The 24,794-nt window shown below is 36.6% G+C and overlaps 1 protein-coding gene and 1 non-coding gene across 3 annotated transcripts in view; both read left to right on the top strand.

Moving 5' to 3' along the window:
- Nucleotides 1-23,495, top strand: part of COMMD2 (COMM domain containing 2) — a 49,638-nt gene extending 26,143 nt beyond the window's left edge. The window contains exon 6 of one of the 2 annotated variants that reach the window (XM_023526283.1): nucleotides 21,831-23,495. The gene's annotated coding sequence lies outside the window, so the exon portion shown is untranslated. Of the gene's footprint in view, nucleotides 1-5,983; nucleotides 6,192-21,830 lie in introns of those variants that run through there. The other variant, XM_023526284.1, reaches the window with a different exon arrangement.
- Nucleotides 21,247-21,365, top strand: LOC111734125. Its single transcript, XR_002778322.1, has one exon. It is a non-coding gene; the product is annotated as a 5S ribosomal RNA (ribosomal RNA).
- Nucleotides 23,496-24,794: the final 1,299 nt, after the last annotated feature.

Below are 24,794 nucleotides of genomic sequence, written 5' to 3'. Positions count from 1 at the left end.
CCATTATTCCTGAAAACATAGAGGGACCTTCTAATGATGAAACGTCATGGGCAAACCCTCTGCAGAGATGCAGTTGTTGTTCTTAACTTTAGAAGATTTCAAACATTACAAAAGTAGATAGAATAGTATAATGAACCCTTAAAGCCCATCACTTAATTTCAATAACAGTCAATTCATGGCCAATTTTGTTTCATCAAAACCCCCACCCATTTTGCTCTGTGTTACTCACTCTAACTCCCATGTAATTTTGCGTCAAAGCTCAGACATCATTTCTGAGATGGATATTTTTTAGTTGAAGAACAAACTTATTTTGGCTAGTAATATGAAAATGGTCACCATGGTGAGAAGTTTGCATTTCTTCATGTTATGATTCTCTTGAAGTAATGTGTCTTTGTTAAGTGTAGGATTAGGCTACATTATCCCAGGAAAATTTTGCTTGTTCTTGGGGGAGTATGGTATGTGCAGTTATTTAAGGATTGTTCACAGGAAATCAAGAACAAGTCTGAGGATTCCAGGAAAGGTGTACAGGCCAGATCCTCGCCTTGAGCCTTACGGAACTGGCCTGGGTTTGACTAGATATGACCCATCGTGGCCACAGGAGACCTTTCCTGTCACAGGTTTTGTTACAAGACTGAAGAATCCAGACTGTGGAAAATGTCTTGAGTTCTGACTACCTTTGCGGTCAATACCACACTTTTCTAAATGAAAAGGTGAAGGCATTTCACAATGGGAGAGGACATTCCCATTGACATTTGGAGGTAGATAGCCATGAAGATTTTTGACTGAAGTTATTAGGGTTAGGGTTAGGGTTATGTGCCTTTCTCTTATAGCCTGAAGAAATCTAGGAGCTTGGCTTTCAGTCAGAAGAAACAGGCTCAAGCCCCATATATAAAGGGGAGGATAACTGGCCCCTGCCTTACTGGGGCTGGCAGGGAGTTAGGCAAAGAGGGTCCACGATCTGGACCACAATTTTAGGGCCATTATTTACTCAATGCTCACATTCTGGCTACTGAGCTCTCGAACATTCTGATAGAGGCTACATCTAGTAAGACTTATAAGTTGTCTTCTGTGTTGTCTTTTCCTTCTGTTATTTCTGAACCTTCAATAAAACCATGTTAAAAGTTACAGTCTAGTTTCACCAGTCTGGTATGAAATTAATAAAAGAGAACATATATAAAACAAATCAGTATAAGGGAGAATAATAGCAACATGCTGTGAGAGACCAGTCCTAACATTGCAGGAGGGCATTTGCACAGAGGTTCACCCCCCTGAAACCAGATGCAATGACCATGATGGTCCTAAAGGACAGGAGACTCTTCTGGGGATTCTTAGGATTATTTTGGAAGGGAACCTGTTAAAAGACTAGGTTTCCTGTTTCCCTGTGGATAGAATGGAAATATAGGAAAGATGCCTTTATGCTAATCTCCAAGATCGTGAGTCCTGAGCCCATTAGTGATAAACAAATATCAATGTATGTCATATACATGCTTGTTGTGGATAGTAAGTTTCTAGAAGGATACATAAATTGTTAACTGTGTTTCCTCTGGGATTTCACTTTGTATTCTTCTATACACTATAAAAAGTTTTCAAGTATATATATATTATTTTTATAATATAAGTTAACTAAAATAAGATAAAATATATTAAACCATATTTCAGCTGAGCCAAGAAGTTAATGCTACATTAGGAATTAAATAATGGATAAAAATAACATATTTTTAACATTAGCCCAGAGTGGTTTACATTTGCCAAGCTCTTTCTGAATTTTCCTTCTGCAATGTTCCTGCTTTTTTGGAGGGTGGGGGTAGAGTGGGGGTTGAAATTGAATATTTTATTAACATAGTAATTTTCTTTAGATTTTTTTTTTTAAAGATTAAATATATCCTTCCATTATTAAACTACAAGCTGTGGAACAATTGTAGTATTCTCCCAGATTTATACCACTTGTAATGATATTCATTCCTTGCACATAGCATTAGAGCAGAGTTCTCATTCCTGGCTGCATACCTAAAGCCTGGCACCAAGGTCAGTAAACCTGGAGTGGGTGCATCTGAGCCCACCTATATTCTTAATTTTAAAAACTGTATAGGTGATTCTGACTTATGGCCACAGTTGAGATCCTGCATTAGAAGAACTGGGGGTGGAATACTACAGGGAATAACCCCAGAAAACTCAACCCGAACTTCTATGCAAGGTGAGCAGGCGTTAGTTGGCTGGTCCAGCCCAAAGATTCCCTGCAAATGAGCAAATAGCAGAGCCGAATATAAATTGAACCCTGACAAATAAGCATGGACACCTTTGTAGTTAAAATATACTTGTTAAAAAGTTATTTTGAATTAATTTTTCAATTCCACTCTGGCTTCTGAGTCTGTTAGTATTTTTCTTCCTTGAATTTCATGAAAATCTAATGCTGGATAAATAAAGAGAAGAGAGAATAGGGTGTGCTGAAGAGGTATTTTTAGAGTGAGTTTTAGGATTATTTTGAGGTTGACATTAATTCATTTCAAAGGGGCAGGAAAATATTCAAATGAAGGTAGCATGAGGTTAGTATGAAACAATTGATGGAGCCTCTAGTTCTGTTGCTCACTTTCCAGGATTTGGGGCCAGCGCATTAGTTCTTTATGTCTAGTTGCCTTGATAGCACAATAAAAAAGGATAGAACTGGATACTCTCCTAGCCTTATAGTTCTATGTATCTGTGAAAGAGAACCATGGCAAGAAGAGGCAGGTAAGGCCTAGAAAGGGGGATGTGCCTTTTAAAGTAAACTAAAACTGGGATTCTTAACTTGAGTTCTTTGGAGAATGTCAAGTTTTCTATGAACCTCCTAAAATTACTTAGAAAATTCTTTATGTGCTTTTTTGTTCCTGTGGTAATGGTCCATGGCTTTCAGTAGATTCTCAAACCATTAAGAAGGATTAAATGGTGCTTTCTTTCCCCTCCCCCGCCCCCCCTCCCACTCCTTTTTTTTAAGTTGTCTGGGAGTATTCAAGTTAGGAAGACAGAAAAGAGAGCTTGTTGATTTAGTGATATGTGGAGGGATCCCATTGGTTCCTGGAACTGAAACAAAAGGCAGGTAATCACATTGCTTGAAGCCTGTCATGGGGGAAAAGGCAGAGAAGAGGTGGGAAAGAAACTATAGACAGAAATTCTAGGTGAAGGACCATATAGTTGGTAATTGTTGACACTGCATGATGGTACATTGGAATGAATTATATCATTCTCTTTACTTTTGATTAGGTTTGAAATTTACCACAATAAAACATTTTTAAAATCAAAGGCCCCAGAGAAGACTCTGGGAAGATGGTAGAGTAGGAAGCGCCAGAAAGATATCCCCCATTGAGAAAACAATTGCACTGGCAGAATCCATCTGTAACTAACTATTTTAGAATTCCCAAGTCTATGGAAAGCTTACAAATTCCAGGGGAAAGGATTGAATGGTAAATTGCAATTAATTTTGGTCCACTTGAGCTCTCTGCACAGTAGCTGCTACCCATTTCCCAACCCTCACCTTTGTGGCAGTTAGCTGAGCATGTGTTCCTGCAGCAGCTTGTACATGGTTTGTGGCAACAAGGGTGGTAATAAAGGACCTTGTTCCTCAAATAGCGGGGATCTGTGCTTTGATCCTTGATTGCTATTTCTGATCACAAATGAACAAAGAGGTGGACAGCCATTATTCTTGTACCTCCTTTCATTATTGTAAGCCCCACCTCTCTGGCTAAAGTGACTGCCAGGCATTTTAAAGGGCCAGTGTCTTCCTCTCACTCTTTAGTTTTCTCTTTTGGGCCAAATATTGAAGACTGGGACATTCAACAGCAGCTGCACATGAGGGTAAATTAGAAAGTCACCACATATGCCCAGGGGAAGGCACAGGCTCAGAAAAGACCGGAGAAGACCTTATGTTTACACCTCAGACTGATCCTTGGCACAGAGATACCCTACAACAACAATAACAACAACAAAACGAAAAATAGCAAACCTTGGAAAAGGGAGAGAATCTGATTTTCAGGGTTACCACATTATCAAAATCTAATATAAAGTTTTCAACAACAACAACAAAGTAACAAGGCATACAAAGACACAGGGAAGTATGGCCCATTCAAAGGAAGAACATAAACCAGCAGAAACTGTCCCTGAAAAAGACCTGATGATGGATTTACTTGATAAAACCTTTTAAACAACTGTCTAAAAGACATTCACGCACTAAAGGAAAGTGTAGAGAAAGTAAAGAAAATGATGTATGAACAAAATGGGATTATCAACCAAGATAAAACCTAAAAAGAAACAAGTAAATTCTGCAGCTGAAAAGTGCAATAACTAAAATGAAATAAAATAAAATCGCTAGAGGGATTAAAAAACAGATTTTAGCAGGCAGAAGAAAGAATTAATGAACTTTAAGATAGGACAATGGACATTATAATGTCTGGAAGACAGAAAGAAAAAACAAGAAAAATGAACAAAGCCTAAGGGACCATCAGTAGACCAACATTGCATCGTGGAAGTCCCAGAAAGAGAAGAGAGGAGCAGAGAGAATATTTGAATAAATAATTGCCAAAACTCTAAGCATTTGGAAAACTTACAAATCTGTGGAAATTAACACACTCTTAACCAATGCATCAAAGAAGGAATCACACAGGAAACTAAAAAATAAAAATGAATGAAAACAAAAACACAACGTACCAAAACTTATGGGACATCAGTGAAAGCAGTGCTGAGGGAGTAATTGGTAATTATAATTGCTTGCGTTAAAAAACAAAACAAAACAAAACCCTAACTTTATAACTTAAGGAACTAGAAAAAGAACAAACTAAACCCAAAGGTAGCAGAAGGAAGAAAATAATAAAGATTAGAGCAGAGATAAAATAGAGAATAGAAAAATAATAAAGACAGAGAGTAGAATGGTGGTTGCCGGGGGTTAGGGACAAGGAGGCATGGGGACAGAGTTTCAGTTTTGCAACATGAAAGAAGTTCAGGAGATGGATGGTGGTGATGGTTGCACAACAGTATGATTGTACTTAGTATTACTGAACCCGAACACTTAAAATGGTTAAGATAATAAATTTTATGTATGTTTATTTCCCCGGAATTTTAAAAATGGAAAATATTTAAAATAAGGAGGCCCACATGATAAAGCAAGAAAATCCTGAGAAAAAGTTCCTGAGAATCATTGAACTTGTAAGAGCAGAGGTGAGTGGCCCATGGCACCCTGTGACTGAGTTAGTGATTAGTAATGATCTCCCACTTCCCACCATCTGCTTCCTTTTCTTCCTCAATTCATTTTTTTTTTCTGATCTGCTTCCCTGAGAGAAAAATCTCACTCTTCTGAGATCTTAAATTTCAAGTTTGTTGTGATAATTATGCAAAAAAAAAAAATTTTAAAGTATGAGGTTACTGTGGAAACCTTTAATTTTCTGATAGTTATATAAACTTAAAAAAAATCTCTGGGGCCTGGTAACTTAGTAGTATCAATATAGGTTAGTAGCATCGAGGTAAAAAGTAAAAGCAATTTTATGGTATATTTGGGTGGATGGTCCAGTTTTCCTGAATAAGCATTTTAGGGATGGAATTTTGTATAATTCCCCCTGTTGTTCACTTATTTTTCAGTATAAATACAACCTTGATGATATGACAATTTCTGTTCTTTCCAAAATGAGGATAATAAGGTTACTTGTTTTATTAACAGTAATATAAAATCTTGGAGAGAAACATAAATGTTTAGAAAATGTCTAAATACAGTTACTACAGCCTTTTTCTAAACCTTCACTTAAGTGAGACTTTCCAATCATGAATTTTTATGTCTTTACCTCAAACTGAGAATATTCCCCTTAAAAGCCCCACCCACACCTAATCAGAGAAAGTCTCAATTTGTTTCATTTTTACAGATTGGTTATGTTGGAATTGTCAGCCTGTCCTTCACCTCTTGGGCACCAGGGGGCAGACATCTTAAATCTCACTTACCTGAGACAAATCCTTTTTCCCTCCACAGCAAGGTTTTCTCCTCTGGATTTGCTCCAGCACGTTGAAGAAGCTTAAAGGAACAATCCAGTTTTACTCTTCCTGATAATTAACGTCTTTCCTGATGGCTCACCACACCCAGCTGAGACAGAAAGTAATGATTACTCAGGAGGCTGCCACTGTTTATCAATCTGCACAATCAAAAGAATTGTCCTTGTAAAGTCGTTGCAAACAATCAATTCATAATCTTTTTCTGTTCTTAATTGTTTTTAGGCTAAACACAATCTAAAAGTCTATTCTTTACTCTAGCCTTTAAAGCTTATACAGTGAGATAATAGAAGTGAAACTGCTTTTAAAGGGGGAAAGAAACGAAATTTGATTGTAAAGTAGAGTTACTTCTAGAACATAGGTTAACAATACAAGGTTGTTTGCCTAATAAGTAATCAATAAATGGTCAACAATGTTTGCTAGAGACACATTTTCCTAAAGGTAATTTTTTGTCCTTGTGAATGTAGTTCTCATAGTTTTATTTTTTCTTATAGTTTCTCTGTTGAGCTTCCTTTATGAAGAATTTTGATTTTCTAAACCTATTAACTCTTGTGTGCTTATCCTAAAATGCACAATCAGAACCACTCAGGTAGCCATTTGTTCATCTAATGAATTTCGTGGATATTAAGAAATCTAGAAATTGAATTTTAAAAGTAAAATATGACTTTTTTTGTCTGTTTACTGTAAGAAACCAGGTCTCAACCATCAATAAATAAATGATTCCAAGAGAAAATGTAAAAGTACAAATATATATGTATCGTTTTCCTAACAACCAAATAAGAATATTTTTATTTTTCTTTGAACCATCCCTTAATCACAGTGTATTTAGAGTAGTTTCACATTTCTGAAGATTGTTTTTAATCTGCCCTTTTGTACTTTTGACAGCTATGACAAGATTTAGCTTAAGGGGTTAGAGACTTCAGAGCATCTGAACAGGGATTTCTGAATTCAACACAAATAGCCCTCACTAGATAAAGAGATTTTATACTTAGGATTTGTCAACATTTTCTTTGTAAGCAAACTTGGGACCAATATTCCCAGGAAGACAATGTTATAAATGTTGATGAAGTTCCCCAAATAAGACAAAATGAAACATTTTCTCTAGTTAAATATGTCATAGTTCCTTTCACATTTTGTTATTGTTATTTTAACTTTCTATGATTACTATAAGTAATAGGAGGAGAAATTAATATTAGCAGAGCATTTTATTCACACATACCAAGTTGTATTTATCCATCTCTCAACTCTCATGTGAGATACATCTGTGAGGTGCTGTTATCTCTATTTTATGGAATGGACAACTGCTTCAGAGAAGTAAAAAATGTTGATAGATTTCAAAATTTAACAGCCATCATTACAGGAGAGAATTAGTTTTCTGTTTTAGTTTTTAGAATTGGCATAGACAATCCTGAATTTCTAATGGTTTATGTGTAAAAAGTTTTTTTAGTAAAATATTTGAAATTGAGATATATTTTTAAACTAATAATAAGCACCTGGGAAAATATATTCTGAACTTCAATTCCCCAACTCCAACCCAACCCTAAATCATAAGTTTCAGACCCCCTTCTCATTTTCCAGGATTACCTTTCCTCTGCACCCACGTACTCTGCTCACTAGGGTAGTTACTCTAATTTACAAAGTTTGTCAAATGTGGATGTTTATTTGAAAGGCAATGCAGAGTGTAGGGAAAATTGTGGCTTTGGGCATCAGACATCTCTCTCCCATACTTATTTACAGCACAACCTTCAACTTGATTGAGCCTCAGTTTCCACCTCAGCAGTAGCATAATAATAATATATACACCTCTTAGAGTTACTTTTGAGGATTAAATGAGATATCTTTTGTATTGTTCTGGAGTGTAATTGGCTCCCCAAAACTTCCTATCCTTTTTCATAGTGTTACCATTGGGGCCGATTAGAGTTCGGTGTCACCCCAATGGCAGGGGCGTGGGATAGGGATAACGGTACAGAAGTGTATTGGCATTTTTCCTCGATTCTTCCTCATTGACACAGTGAAGAATCACAGGTCAATGGGATATAGAAAAGATTTATTAAAAGAATATTTTAGAAAGACAAAGTATGCTCCAAAGGAGGCACATGGTTTTAGTGAAGAGCTGTAAGTGAGCGCTGTAACAACCACCACCACAATAACCAACACAAAAAAGGGACAAAAGGCCACAATAGGCCACAAAAGGACCCAGAAGTGGGAATGTCTGCATTATATTTGAGCCGTGATGGATGGTTCCAAAGGCATTCCTAGGTGATTGACAAGTGAGATAGTTTTGATTGACAGCTGGCTGCTATATAACTCTGCCTACTGTGCATGTGCTTACTCCGAATTCAGTCTATTATAATTAGATTCATGAACTTCCAAGCATAAATATAGTATCAGAATGAAACAAATTGTGGACAAATTAAAGTAGTACCTTCCGCACAAGCGTCTGTAGCTAGATTAGGCCAGCTAGGATTACGATTCTCTTGTCCTTTCTCTCTGAGGATGCAGGAGGAACTCTCTAACTACCAATAGAGTGTTCTTTGGTCAGTCTCTAGGCTGGGCCTCTATTTCTTTGTTCCCCCTATCACTCATGTCAAACTAGCTGCTACCTAACAATAGTAAACTGGGTAATATCTATCAGTAACTTATTTTGCCATTTCAATTATGGTGCAGGGTAGTGAGTACAGTCAGGAAACCTAGGGCTATTGCTCTACCATAGAAATTAGCTTTTGGGATTGACCTCAGACTAACTAATGTCTATTTTTTTAAATTTTCTTATTCATAAGATTCAAGAATATAGAGGTGGGATATACAATCCTAATCATGCTGGCCACCCTTCCTTTTCTTCTTGATATAAGCTGTGTTAGCAACTAAAAACACCTTGAATGGTCAAGAATTGGGATCATATTATATCATAGAAAACATGAATTCAGGAGAATTCAGGAAAAATAGAATGTCTGTTAAATGGCAAACCAAGGACTGAACATGAAGAGAACCACATTTAGGGAAATGATATTTGGGGAAATGATAACTTTCTGTGTTTTCACCCACCACTTCTCTCCTTTTCTTTCCCTATCAAAGTTCCCAATGCTTTCAAATTTAAAACCATACAATAAAATTCTGCCATTCTTCCCTTACCATTTCTTTCTTTTCATTACTTCAACTTCATTCATCCTTTATTCAATCAAGAAATATAAACTAATGTCACCTATTGTGACATTGTGCTAAGCACTGAGAATACAATGATGAGCAAAACTGGCATAGTCTTTGATCTTATGAAGCTTGGTTAGGAAGGCAAACAATAAATAAGCAACAATAAATAAATAAATGAACATAAATAATAAGATGACTTTAGAGAGTGCTACACATTATGAGGAACATAAAGCAAACAAATATAAAAGAGTAACTGGGGAGCCACTTTAGATCGGGTGGTCAGAGGAGGCCTCTCTGAAGAGTCACCTTGAGCTGAGCCCTGGCAGATCAGTTCTGAGTCTTTTGAAGATCTGAGAGAAGAGCTTTCCAGGCATTGAGGATAGCAAATGTCTAGGCTTTGCAGTAGGAATGAACTTAGTCTGTTGAAATGAACAGAATTGGAGGGGCATTTTGTGAAAGTCTTCCTAGACCGTTGGGTAGGTTTTGGAGTTTAAACTGCAGCTTTATAAACAAAGGATCTGCTTACATAATCTGTTTAGTTATTTAAAAAGTAGCTCTGAGCTCTTGATGGTAATGATTAGAAGTAGGGATACCAGTTAGGGAGTCATGTCAGTACTGCAAGCAAGAGATGATTGTGGCTGGAACACAGTGGTAGCAATTGAGAAGGTGAAAAGTAGAAATTTGAGGACATGTTGTGGAAGAAAAATTAAAGTAACTTGCTAATGGATTATTCTCCATTTTTTGATTTATTTGTTTTGTTCTATTTTTGTTTGTTTGTTTGTTTTTCCTTTTTCTTTGTTTGCAACTTGCCGATAGATTAGATACACAGCATCAAGAAAAAAAGGAATCAACCACGACTGCCAGGTTTTGGGCCTGAACAACTTGAAGCATGGTAGTGCCATTACTTAGATGTTACAGACTGAGTTTGAGTTAAGGACGTATACCAAATGTTCATTTTTGGCCATATTGATTTTGAGATTCCTTTCAAACAGTCAAATACAGACATCAAGGAGTCATTTAATGGATTGTTCCGAAGCTCGGGAAAGAGAGTAGAGTTGGAGACATACTGTGACTGTTGTGGGCATGGGTCGAATCATTTTTATTCAAAAAATATGTACCGAGTGCCTATTACGAAGTTGTGGATATACGATACACTGGCGCTAGAGTAGTGAGTTGTATAATATCTTAGAAGGTGACAGATGTTATGGAAAAGAAAAAGGAAGAGAGGATCAAGATTGTGGGGTGTGGAGCTTTTAAACAGGGAAGCCAGGGAGGCCTCAGTGATAAGGTGCACTTTAAGATTTCAAAGAAATGAGGAGTTAACACTGTATACCTGGGAGAATAGTGTTTCAGGCAGAGCCAGTGCAAACTCCCCAACATGAAAATATAACTGCATGGAAACAGCAGGAGGGCCTGGAGAGCCATAAACTAGAAACTGGATGAAATCTCTGTGGGCCTTGGAGCTTTCCATCTTTAAGATGGATGGAAGGAAAGCTGTCAAAGACAGAAGCAGCAGCATGAGTGATAGGTAAAAAAAGCAGGATAATGTGGGACCACAGAAGCCAAGAGAAGAGAATGTTTCAAGAAAGAGAGACTGGATCAACTGATGCTGCTGAGAGGGTAGGTGAGATGAAAACCAGAAGCAACTATGAGAGTTGGCCTTTGGTGAACTGAGCAGAAGCAGGGTGAGTGGAGTTATATGGATAGAAGCCCAACTAGTGAAGGTTGAGGGGAGAAGTCTGCACAGGACAGAACTAGCCATCAGATTGTGTATGCCCAAGACCTAAGGTAAATTTTTCTCTATAAAATAAGTTCCAGTGTCATTCTCTCACAAAACAAATGCATCTTGTAGCTTTCTCGGGTACAATGGCACAGCTTTTGTGGTATTCAATGAGACATCTGCCTGAGCCGAACTGTTTTCATTCAGAAGGACCTCACCACCAAATTTATCCATGAGCTCATTTTCATGAAAGCCTCAAGTGTATTACTGAGTCTCTCTAAACAAATCACTTACTTAATCTTTTTGTGTAATTCCTCCATGTGATAAGCAGAGTTGTTGGAAAACTTGTTAGCTATTTCTATGTTTTTTAGTAACATTGTGATAAAGAAACTTAAATGTTGAGCTTAAAGATGTGATTTAGTTGTAAAATATAATTGATTATGATTACACATACTTCTCGTTTCATTTTAGACATATATTTCTTGTAAAAATGGTCTTCACATAAATCCCTAAGAAGGGAGAGAAAAATAACTTCATAGTGAATGTCAAATGGCTGATGAGGTGACTGGAGTTAGAGTACAATAATGTCACACCCACTTCCCAGCACACACAAATACACTCTCCCACCCTCACTCCTACTCACAGACGCACACTCTACAAGTTGCTAACACTTGGCAACTCAAAAATAAAACAGAGGTAAATCTACTTGGTTTATATTACTTAGTCATGCTAATAACTATAGTAGAATATTTGTTATGATTTTACTACTGATTTCATATACTTTTGACTGTTACGTCAAGATGCTGATTGTTCTTTTCCAAAAATATTAGGCTCCCTCCTTTTCCTTCCCCTTCTTCCTCAAAAACAGTACCCATATAATTAAATCAATACATAATCCTCTTGGGTGGAGTTGATCAGTAAAAGCTTCACTTGACTAGGGAGTGAAATCACTTTGGCCCAGTGATTAAGAGAATAGACCTCAGCTGTGAACCTAGGTTTATATCCTGGCTCTACTTCTACTTAACTTCTTTATGCTCATTCTTCCTTTGTTAAGAGAGCATAATGATAATGTCTTCTAAGTATTCTGCATGCATTATTAGTTCATCTAATCTTCACAATAACCCTATGAGATAGATAATATAATTAAATTAATTTTACAGATGAGGAAACCAAAGCACAGATATTAAGTAACCTATCCTAGATTAAAATCTATTAAAAATAGATTTGTCATATAATCCCACAATTCTACTGTGTATATATATCCACAAGAATTGAAAGCAGGGTCTCAAAGAGATACTTTTACACCCAAGTTCATCCTAGCACTATTTACAATAGCAAAAAGGTGAAAACAACTCAGGTATCAATGGACAGATGAATGGATAAACAAAATGTGGTATATATGTACAATAGAATATTATTCAGCCTTAAAAAGGAAAGAACTCTGACACATGCTGTAACATAGATGAACCCTGAGGAAAGCATGTTAAGTGAAATGAGCTAGTCACAAAAAGACAAATACTGTATAATCCCACTTATATGAGGTACTTAGAGTAGTCAGATTCATAGAGAAAGTAGAATGGTGATTGTAGAAAATAGAAGGGGCTGGGGGGGAAATGAAATGGGAAATTGTTTAATAAGTACAGTTTCAGTTTTGCAACATGAAGAGTTCTGGACGTTGATTGTACAATAGTGTGAATGTACTTATTACTACTGAACCATACACTTAAAAATGGTTAAGATGGTAAATTTTATGTTTATTTTTATCATAATTAAAAAAACAAACAATAAACCAACAACAAAAAAATGAGAACAAAGGAGGAAAAAACACAGTAGGGTTGAGAACATAGTGATTCTGTATTGTTGAGAGTAATGGAGAGTTGAGAAAAGGATGCTTGTTGGGTAAGGGAGACTTAAATTGTCATTGGAAAGCCCAGGTACAGTGTGCTTAGTGAGCCAGATAGAAATGTCCAGTCATCAGCTAGGGATACAGATGTGAAGTTGGTGATCTGGTCCCATGGTGGTGCTACAAAGACAAAGCAGTAGCCCTTTACTGCAGGGCAATAGACGAGGGAGGGTAGAGATGAGGACAAAGGAAACATGGAGGATGACTGTCATAATTATAGTTTAAGAGAATAGTGATGGTTCTGCCATAATCCAGGGAAGAGAAGCTGGAGCCTGAGCAGGTAAAAGAGGCAATTATGAGTTCAGTAATGGTTGTGTTAAGTTTGGATATGCAAAGCTACTCAGTTGGCACTTAGTTTAGCATCTGAGAGGGTCACTGGGGCTAGAAAGCCACATTGCCTCTTGACCAGCATTTTCTCAGGTAAACTTAGTCCTCTGAGAAATGATAATGTCTGATATTCACAGTGTACATGAACATATCAGAGGCCCTGAGCGTTGGGAAAAGGAATTGCTTAACTTTGTTTAATCGAGTTTTTTTTTCTAAACTCATTTAACTGCCCAACCCTTTTTTTCATGAAGCATCTATTAATTCACCAAGGTCTACACTTTGTGGAATTGTTCTCTGGTCTATGCAGATATTTTTCTGTTCATAAAGCAAAGCAAAGGAGAAACTGGTTAGAGGCTTGATAGATTTGTGGGTATTCAGTGTGTTCCTATGAGGTCACCAAAACAGTGAGGAAGCTTCCAGAAACCCAGGCCTGACCTAGGAACTGAGGACACTGACCCCTCTGCGTGGGCAGTGGTGGTGAAGGCTGCTGGGGGTTTTGATCAAAGACAGCTTGTTTTCTTGGCTTTCTCCCTACATTGCATGTGCCAGTAAAGCCCTGCTCCAATCTCTCCCCTGATTCTTTTTTATCCACTATATTGGCTTCTTGTCCTTGCTTTTCCATTTGCATAACTAATGCGCACAACACAGAGTTCCTGCAATTTTAAAGACAGCTGGCCAGCACATCTTGGATGCTGATGTCAGGAAACATCTGGAAGAGAGCTAAAGTTACTGCAGGCCCAACTGAGAACAATGGAAGCACATTAATATGGAAAATTCTGTATGGGAGGGCTTGTGTACATAAAAATGGCTGCCAGGCCAATTTAGAAAAGTCTTGTGCAAAGCTTTCTTGTAGCCTGGGCATAAATGCCACTGAATAATTGAGTGGTAGGCCAGCTAAAACTGAAATACTACTACTCTTTCTTGGACCCTCATTTTGAGGCTTTGCTTTTCTTAGAAGATTCCTAGAAGTCCTGCCAGCTAACCAAGATATTCTTTTCCAAAAAATCATGAACTAGTATTTTATTTTATTAGAATAATTTTAAGCTAATCTCCCTCTTTCCTCCTCATTATTTCAAAATATAAAGATATAAAATAAAGCTCTGATACACATGTTTTTGCTAACTCTAAGAAGTCAGTGTTGGCAGAAATATTAAGCTTTACAAAAATTGTTACTGAAGTATTTAAATATGAACATTATTTCCCAAGGCTGAGTGGCATAGCAGCTAAAAGAATGGGTTTTAATTTTTGGATTCTAGCTCCTCCTCTTAACTGGGTAAATCACTTAATTAGTATAACTTGATTTGTAAAATCGTGGTAATTATTTCTGCCTATTTGGATTGTCATGAGGAGTATATAAGCTAATGTGTATTAGAAATGCTTACTGAGATGTCTGGCCCAGGATAGCTACTGTGATTGTGGTTTTATTGATATCCAAGGATTAAGAAGAAAACTCTACTATAATCTATTTGTCAATCCAACCCCAAAACGTTGAACATTTGCTTTAAGTTTCCTGTCCTACAGATGTATGTTTTGGAATTAGGATTTCTCCCTGAAGTGTTCCTTAGAGTTCTACTCACTATTTCACTTTATTTTTTTAGGAATCAAAACAGTATCTGAGTCTTGTATGGATTAATAATTACCATCTCGTACTGCCTCCAATATTCAGACTCTTGGTCCTTTGTATGACACCTGCCTTTTCTCTCTGAAAGCTTCTTGGATTGTCTCCTGTCTCTAGAGTTTCTTGAAATTTCACAATGATGTGCTTTAGTCTTGACCTATTTTAACCCATTATACCAATTAATCGTTGGGCCCTATCAATCTGGCAGATCACATCCCTTGGTTTGGGAAATCCTTTTGAATTATTGATTTATTGTGAATTCTTTCTCATTGTTATTTCTGTTTTCTCATTCTGGAACTCTTATTTATTGGAATATTGGAACTTCTAGACTGATCTTCTGTCTTATCTCTTTCTTATTATCCTTTTCTTTGTCTTTTGGCTTTACTTTCTGAGAGTTCTTCAGCTCTATCGCCTTAAACCTTCTGTTAAGTTTTTAAATTCTATTATATTTTAAATTTTCAAATATTCTTTATTGTTCTCTAATAATACTTTTTTTTAGCACCCTATTCTTATAATATCTTTTTACTTCTCTGAGGATATTAATAATCGAATTGCTTTTAGGGGAAGGTTTTATTTCCTTGCATAGTTTCTGTTTGCTCTTCAGGTGATCTTTTTAAAAAAAAAATCTTTGTGTGTTTTATCTTTATATTCTCTGGTGGAGGCTTTCTTCAGATGTCTGATGATCCTCGCCTTTCACTCATGTTTTAAAGCTGGTGGGAAACGGTGTGTGATGGATGAAGCTTGTTGAGTTCAGTCTTTAGGGTGATCTGCTTGGAACAATTATAGTGGGGAAATGTCATTGTCTTTAGGTCCTCTTTCTTGGTCTGTTTAAATTTTTCAAGGAGGAAACTTCTGCTCTTCTGCCTAGAGAACACTGACTGCCACTGTTCTGGAGGTTGAATTTAGAGGGAATCATGACACATTATACAAAATTTTTTCAATCTCTCTGCTTTCAGTATAGTTTTCCCAACCTTAATCATCTCTGATGCCTCTAGTTCTGGCTTTGAAGCCCTCATCCTCTGCAGAAGAAAATTTCAGGTCTTTTGCTGTTTTGGGGAAAAGCAGTCAGCTAAGCTGCATTTGGGAAGAGGCTCTTGGGGTGGCCTATCCTGGGAATTGAGTTGCTTCTTGGTTTTCTCTTTTGCTAGTTTAGGATTTAGCTTTCTCAGTATGCTAAGTCTGATACCAATTGTCCAATTTTTCAGCCTCTAAAATTTTGTTCCTTCTTTTAATTTTTAAAAATATCTTTATTTCTATTTTAATGGTGATTTGGGAGATTTGTTCAGTCAGCCATCTTCAATTAGTATTTTTTAAAAAGATATTCTTAATGTAATGATTTATTCTGAAAAATTAGATTTTCTGTGCTAGAATCCCAAATCGAAGATTTCTTATGAGATCAACTAATTTATTTAAGATAGTTTTGTAAACATATTCATTAATTTCCTACTGGATTTTATATTTTGGCCATTATAACTGCTGTGTGGTAAATGTTTCTATTTGTTGGCAAAACCCTCTTGAGTTACTCATCACCTTTTATGTGGTTAGAGATGTAAACAACATGTGTGCCCCAGATGGGCTCTGACATCCAGGCTCCCACTTTGTGACATACTCCTTCACAACACCAGAGGCTTCCAAGCACAAGTCCCTAAATCTGCTCATTTCAGCTCACATTCTGGTAACCACAGAGAGAAGTCTCTAAAATCTCTGTAATGAGAAAACTTTTACATTCAGTATCTGCTTTGATAGGAGACTTTATATTCTACCTTCTTTCTGTAAAGTGAGGTGTGTGAATAGATTTGGACTTAGGGTTAGGGGTGGGCAGTAACAAGATGAATAGCAAGGATTTCGGTCCATGGTAAATGCTACTACCTTACACATTTTAAACTCTAGTTTTGGACAAGGATTCTCACACTGACAGTCTCTTGGCAGAGCTAATTTCACGGTGAGTGGGGAGCAGCTCAGTAAGTTGAATGGGCCTGGTCTATGTGGCATGTGGCCAGTCTCACAGCAAAATGGAATCAACGGTCCTTGCAATCTCAGAAATGTCATGGCCAGCCTGGTAAGCAATAGTCAAAGCTGAAGTTCCTTAAACTGACCTTTGGCCTCCATTGACAAAGGAAGACTGATCTTGCTTGTTATTTTATTAGCCAATCAGAATGTGTCTGGTAGTACTCTTTTGGTTTACAAGATTAAAATTGAGAAAAGCTGCTTTCTCAGTAATTGTTATTAGTGATTACTATTTGCTGGATGCTTCACATACATGGTCTCATTTAATCTGCAGTGTTATTATTAGATCTGTTTTGCATATAAAAAAAAGGCAAGTCTCTGAAAGGTTGAGCAACTTGCCTGAGGTCACAAAGCTATTAAAAGTTAAAGTGGTATTTAAAAGCAGGATTTTAGAATTTTCTCAGAAGCCCAGACTCCTTGCATTGAGCCAGAATGCCATGCCTAGACAATATCAACAACACTTGTAGATGATTTGTACACTGTTCATTTTTTAATGTAAGGCATATTTCAGATGTGTGAAGAGGAAATGTGTTTATTCTTACTGATAGATAGCAAAATCAAAGGCATATTTGTCCATTCTGTAATACAAGTATATACAATTACATGACAGAGATCCTCAGCCCAGCAAATCACCTACAAACACAGGTACACAGACGATGAACACAAGACACAGAAAGGGTCAGCTCAGGGTACTGCTTGCCTGGCTTGCCATTTTGTCTAAAACTTGTCCTGCCTAGTAGAGAAACATTGAAGACTCAGAGTCCAATGTTCCAGTCCTGGTGTCCATGCCAATCAGCTGTATTGTGCTTATCACCTAACAAGTAAGCTCACCTTTGTTGGATGCCCTAACGTGTGCTGGGCACATTTTTCTTTTTTAATTTACTTGTTCTTTTGCATAGCCTATATATGACCAAGGGTTCTGGAAGATACTTAAGTTAGATTCCCTCTATTCTTGGCCCCTAGCTCTGGAGTTCTCCTTCCCAGAATTAATCGTTGTTACCAGTTTTCTGTAATATTTTAAAGGCACCAGGAATTTTATATTATATCATTTAAGCCTACTGGTTATTGCTCCAATTTAACTTACTTTAACTAATTTTCTTTTGTCTTTCCTTGGGATTTGGGGCAAGAAATGAAAGCCAGTATATGGGCTCAGTCTGTATTTTCTATGCCATTTTTGTCCCTGTTTTACAGATTCCAAAACAACTTCTGTGAATGAAAGTAACTACTTAAATTCTTAGTTGTGGAGCCAAGATTCATTCATTCACTTATTCAATATATATTGAGTGACTATAATGGGCCAGGTACCATGCTAGGTTTAAGGATGTGATGGTAAATCACACAGGCCTTTCTTCTCAGTTTGGTGGAGAAGTTTTAAAAAGTAACCAGATAAGGTACTGTGTGTTGTGGTTGCTTCCTGGAGTAGCATCAGCCAAACTCAGAGGGCAAAGGAAGGCTGCTAGAAAAAATGATATTCAAGCTGAGACATTAAGGATGAGAAAGAGCCAGATGCAGGGGGAAGACATGGGAGAATAGAGAGAAGAGTAATCCAAGCAAGTGAACTACATGGGTCAAGGCCCAAAGTCTGAGGTGTTGAGATGTTTTCAGGATGACTGGAACTGCTGTGGGGTGTCCAGAGCAGATCCAAGAGGATTAACTGAGGCTTGATCAGCCAGGCATTGTAAAACCTGGTAAGATTTAGTAGGAGAGTGATGTGCTCACATGGGCACTTAGGAAAATTATTCTGGCTATGGAATGGAGAATGGATTGGAAAGTGCAGTGCTGGTTGAGAGAGGGCCACAGGGGAGAAATGATGGTGACCTGAGCCAGGGTTAAAGCTGAGGTATTTGGGAGGTGAAATCAATAAACTTTCAAGTCCTGGTAGTGCAGTAATGGTCATGAGGGAAGACTCTAGAACTATCAGGAATTTTCTCTTTGCTTCTTCTTAACAGCAGAGCTGTTGGATATTGAACTGCTTATGACATTGGGCAGAGCTGCTGGAGAGAACTGCTGGGACACTGTACAAGGCATCTTAATCTTCCTAGGTGTCAGTTTTCTCATTTGTAAAATAGTAGTAAAAACTGGATCTAAATGGAGATAATATAGTACCTACCTCATAAAGTCATCATAAAGATTAAAAGAGAGAATCCTTACAAAGTCTTTAGTGTAATCTCTACACATACTCAGTATTTAGACAATGGCAGGGGAAAGGGAGGGGCCAAGTATGATGTCCAGTTGTAAGCTTGGGCACTTGCGTAGTTGGTGGTGCCTATCTCTGAGTTGAGAAACACAGGAAGGACAGATTGGGGAAGGTGATAAATCCAGCCTGCATTTGTCTAATTCCACAATCCACATCTCTCCACTACACCAATCTCCTTAAAGACACTACTACTTTCTAGCTTCATGATCTGGGCAAATTATCTGTGCCTCAATTTCCTCCTTTGCCTCAGTTTCCTCACCTGCAAAATGGGTTGATAATAAATAGTACCTTCTTCATAGACTTGTTTTAAGGATTAAATGAGTTAAAATATGAGCCTGGTCCATAGGGTCATAAGTAGCTACTGCAACTGTGTATAAAAGTGTGGAAGACCAAATGGTATAAAAACGTTTTCTTTCCCTTATTTTATTTTTTGCATCACATTGTGGCTTTCATTATATTTTTCTTTTGAGTTGCAGTAGTATCTTCTTTTTTCTTTAATTTTCTAATGCTTTCACTCCACAAAAATTTCAGAAGTCCATGTCTTTAAGAATAAATATTTACTCTATTCATATAAACTTTAATTTTTATTAGCATAGATTTTCTCAAATTATACATTGTATAAAGTTTAATGATTTGGTAGAAAGTTTATTATCAAAAAGTTTTACAGTGTTTTTTTTTTTCCCTATGCATCTCTTTCCCTTTAATATCACATGTTGAGCGTTAGGTACGCCAATCCTTTCCAAATGGATTTGAAACTAAAAACAAAAACAAAAAACTTAAAGAAAAAATTGCTGGGGCTACAGAGTGAAAAAATGATCAGAATTGGGGCAGGATTAGCTTGAGAAGATTTGTCAGAGTCTCCAGTCAGTGCTAGAAGGATACAATGCATCCACTGCAATGGGCATAACGACATATATCTGACTTATCTATACTGTGTCATGGTCAGCCCAACTAAACTGCATCAATTCCCCAATGTGTTTGCTATCTTACCAGGAGCCAACATATCTGGAAAAGCTTAATAGTATAGAAAAAAGAGCCTAGAATGTCAGAAACTGAGAATATTTTTTTAGCTTGAAATAGTTAATATACTGGGGACCATATCACAATCTCATTTCATACTCACAACAACCATGAAAGATTGACAGTGTTGTCCCCACTTTTCTAATTAGTAACTGTTAAGCACATTAATATATCTCACTAAACTCAAACAAGTATATTTATCCATAATTCAATTCCCTCTTGATCTCGTCCCCCAAAATGCCCATAGCCAACCCAGTATGACCTGACATGAAGAGAACTGTGATAGAGGGGAAATCAGAGAGGAAAACAGCAGTCATCCTAACTGATTTAGGTTAAAATATACCACTTTTGTAAGTTTTACAAAAACATATGGCCTTATGAACATTTTAATAGAGCCATTCTAGGGCCTTGGAAAGTTCCCGTGAAAGTGAGGGTCCTAAAGCTTAAACTTTATTTATCACATGGAAAATCTATAAACGCACCTTTGATAGTGGAGAGACAATTAGGTAGATGGGATCAGATATGAGATATTGATCTTGTAAACCTTCAATGTGGCAGGGTGAGGACCTCAGATTGCAAGTGGAAATAAGAGGGAAGGCTCCATAAAATGAGATCTGATGCTATAGAGTTTGTTCCCTGCAGAGTGTCTGTTACTCTCTGCTTCCTGTGATGCATTGTGTCTGTTACTCTCTGCTTCCTGTGGTGCAGAGTGTCTGTTACTCTCTGCTTCCCGTGATGCATTGAACATAGGAGGTGATTTATCATCTTCAACAGCCACTGTAGAATATGCTACTGCTTACTGTGAACAGAGCCTAGCAGAAATGCTAGAGAAGTTTGTGTTCCAGATGAGGAAAGGCTAGTTGGGGGCTCCATTGTTCTAGGTGAGGGTCCTAAATTTCTGTCTTTACCTGTATTGGACACTTCTGTCTATTTGTTGTTGAGGTGCCCTCTTAGTGGCATCCAAGCTAAACCATAATAACAAATCATAAGTGTTCTGTGAATTAGAGCTTCAACATAATTTTGAAATGGTTGACATGAAAAAGTTGGATCAAATCAGAAATCCATTTCATTATGTCAAGAAATGCACCGTTACATTTGCCAATAATGTTAGCTCTTCATATATAACATCAATTGATATAAAATTTTGAATGTTTATGCAAAAAAATTTTTTTTTTAATTTACATCTGTGAAAAAGTCTTTCATAAGTAGTAGATACCAAAAATTTGAGAAAATCATTTAAGAAAGCCATGGTCAGAAATTGCATGTAAACTTTTCAAGGTTAAAACCCAATTTTAAAACATTATATTGTCTACGGCCATGCCACCCTGAACATGCCCGATCTCGTCTGACCTCGGAAGCTAAGCAGGGTTGGGTCTGGTTAGTACTTGGATGGGAGACCACCTAAGAATACCAGGTGCTGTAGGTGTTTTAAAACAACAACAACAACAACAACAACAAAACTTCATGTTCTGTCCAGCAATGGCAAGCTAGGTAATTAGGAACAATTTTCCAAAAAAGGTAATTAGAAACAACTAATTTTAGACTTTAGATGTTGTAATTATCAGGCATAGACTATAAAACAATTATGTTTAATATGATAAACTTGAAAATTTTGGCAGAGAAACCACAAAAAGAGATACAATTGATTTTGGAAAAAAATGGAAATTTTAAAATGAAGTATTACAATAACTAAATTAAGATCTCAGTAGATGAATATAATAGTGGATTAGACACAGCTGATGAGAGAATGAGTAAACAAGATAGAGGATAAAATATATAGATTTATATGTATATAATATATAGATACAAATACATATACATATATATAAATTATATGTGTTTATATATCTATATATACATTGATGTCTATATATCTATGTTTATATTACAGAGAAAAAGTATAAGATATGTTTTTCTGGAGTCCTATAAGAAGACATGAGATAAAACGGATCAGAGGTTGTATTCAAAGGCTGCAAATTTTCCAGAAACAATGAAAGACACAATTAAAAAATTCAAGAAGCCAGCTGGATCTCAAGTAAGATAAATAGAAAGAAATACATATACAAGTCACAATGATATTATGGACTCCAATGGCAAAGAGAAACATTTTCAGGTAGCTAGAAAAAATAAGATAACTTTCAAAAGCATGATAGTTAGACTGACAGTTGATTTATCAATAGCAACAATGCAGGCCAGAAGAAAATATGCTGCCAATATAGAATTTTATACCCAGTAAAAATATCCTTTGAGAATAAAGATGAAATGAAGACCTTTTTTAATCAACAAAAACAGAGAGTTTTTCATCAGCAAAACTGCATTAAAGGAAATATTGTGAATGAAATGAAGGCAGAAGGAAAATGATCCCAGCTGGAAGGTCAGAGATGCGTGAAGGAATGAAAAGAAAGTGAGAAATACGAATGTAAACCTAAATGAACATTGGCCATATTAAACAACAATAATAATGTCTATGAAGTTTAAATATAGAGAAATAATGGGTAAGAGGGAGTAAATGGAGTTAAAGTGTTCTAAGTTTTTTGCAATGACCAGGAGGAAGGTATAGTTATTAGACTATATTAAATGAAGGATGTATATTGTAATATCTAGGGTAACAACAAAAAGCATAGGAAGACTGTAAAGAGAAAAAATTGAATGTTTAAAAAAATAACCAGTCAAAAAGAACACACAATACTGAATATATTTTCAAGCCTACATTTCAAGGAAAAGTTTTAGAACCTTCACATTTTCTAGTATGGCAACTTTTGTATTTCTAATTCATATGCACTATTAGTCAAGGCTAGAATTATAATCATCTCAACTGGGGAAGTTAAGACTTTTCAGTTAGGCTTAAAAGAGCTTATTTGGATGTACAAATGGAAAACTAGAAAAAATATAAATCTTCGTAATTTTTAATGGATTATCTCCCCAGTTGTTTATAATTCTGCCTTATCTGGTAATTGCACCTCTTACCCCATCCACACAGTGACAATGTAAGCAATCTTGTTTTCATGCTAGGACTTTTTTTCAATAGTTAATTGGTCCTCCCTTTTGCAATGACATGGATGGACCTAGAGAGCATTGTGCTGAGTAAAGTAGGCCAGACAGAGAAAGACAGATACTGCGGGGTATCACTTATATGTGGAATCTAAAAAACAAAACAAAACAAAACAAAAAACCCAACAACAAAAAATTCAAACCTCATAGAAACAGAGAGTAAAATAGTGGTTGCCAGGGACTGGGGAGTGGAGAAGGGAAATGGGGAGAGGTTGGTAAAAGGGTACAAACTTTCAAATCTAAGATAAATAAGGTCTGAGAATCTAACGTATAACATGGTGACTATAGTCAATGATACTTTTTTTTGTATAATTGAAATGTGCTTACAGAGTAGAATTTAAATGTTCTTCCCTCTCCCCATAAAGGGTAAATATGTGAGATCATCAATGTTTCATTAAGTCAATGGTGGAAACCCTTTCAAAATGTATACATATATCATCATATGATGTACTTTAAATATATTACAATTTTATTTGTTAATTATGCTTCAATAAAGCTGGAAAAAATCAATTGGATGAAGAATGAGTGCATGATCCAAGTAGTGCCACTGTGCCCTTTCCTCTGGGACCTTGGAATTGGTATTAAAAGACTTGCAGTTCATTCATTAGATATGATCATCTTCTAAGTGAATAGGACAAATGAAACAGTTAGCCGTCAAGAGAAAAATGAAGCAGAAAGGAAGACAGATGAAAGATAGAGAGAGGTTTCTAGGTTCCCTCTAGCACTTCAGACAGAATGTTACCAAGGCTTGAATGCATCACTACTTTTGGTTTCCATGAGTTAGTCAGGAACTTATGTGGTGATTTCTTTTTTTAAAAGTTAAACTAAAAACTTTTTTTTCAGTCAAAGCAAGTCCAAGTTTCTCAGATTTATTGTGTATGCCATGATGTAATAGAAGATTGAGAAGCATTGAATTAGAGAGATGTTTAGAAAGTATAATTGCACTGGAACTGTGCAGATGAAAGGAGAAGAGATGAAAATTGTGAGAATGATGTACAAATGTCGGATGTCAACAATGAATTGGCTGTGATGGCACTTCCCAAGAGAAGGAATGTTGGATGGAAAGCAGGTTTGGGGTAAAGATGAGATGATAAGCTCCATTTGAGATACATTGAGTTTGAAGTGCCTATAAGAACAACATGAGAAGATGTTAAGTGATGTCTTAAGCTGGAAAGAGTTCTATAGATACACATTTACTACATATCAAAATATGATATGTAGTAAAAGCCATGAGAATGAATAAGTTTGGCCAAGACACTGTTCAGTGGGAAGAAAAGGAGGCCAAGGACAAAACTCTGGGTTCACCAACTTCTCCAGTCCTAGGGCTGCTTGAATCTACAGTGATCTTTTTCATCAGTGGTATTTGAGGGGAAAGACATTTTTAACAAATATGAAGTGGCTCCTGAAGTGGAGTATCAGGTTGCCTTGGGATTGTGCCCTCTGCATTTAAAAGTACCAAAATTATCCAGTTGATTTGGGAGACTTCAGGGTTTAACACTATCTTTTGGGTTGCTCCTTCTCTGACTCTTAGGCAGACTTTCTCTATTGAAAAATGTGCACACTTCGAGGCTCATTGCTTTTTCTGCTTTATATTCTCTCCAAAAAGTCAGTATGTGACAAAAATATTATGTGCTTTGGCAATAGGCATACCTGATTTAGAATCCCAGCTAACTGTGGCCTTGGGCAAGTTACTTAATCTGTTTATTTCTGTATTTCCCTCATCTGTAAATCTAGACTAACAATATCCCCTGGAAGGATTGCTGAGAGGACTGGAAACAATATGTAAAAGCAGCCTGCACAAAAA

This window comes from Pteropus vampyrus, unplaced genomic scaffold, assembly GCF_000151845.1.
Source record: "Pteropus vampyrus isolate Shadow unplaced genomic scaffold, Pvam_2.0 Scaffold814, whole genome shotgun sequence".
NCBI lineage: Eukaryota > Metazoa > Chordata > Mammalia > Chiroptera > Pteropodidae > Pteropus > Pteropus vampyrus.
The sequence above is the reverse complement of the archived record's forward strand: the minus strand, read 5'-3'. Positions and strand labels throughout refer to the sequence as shown.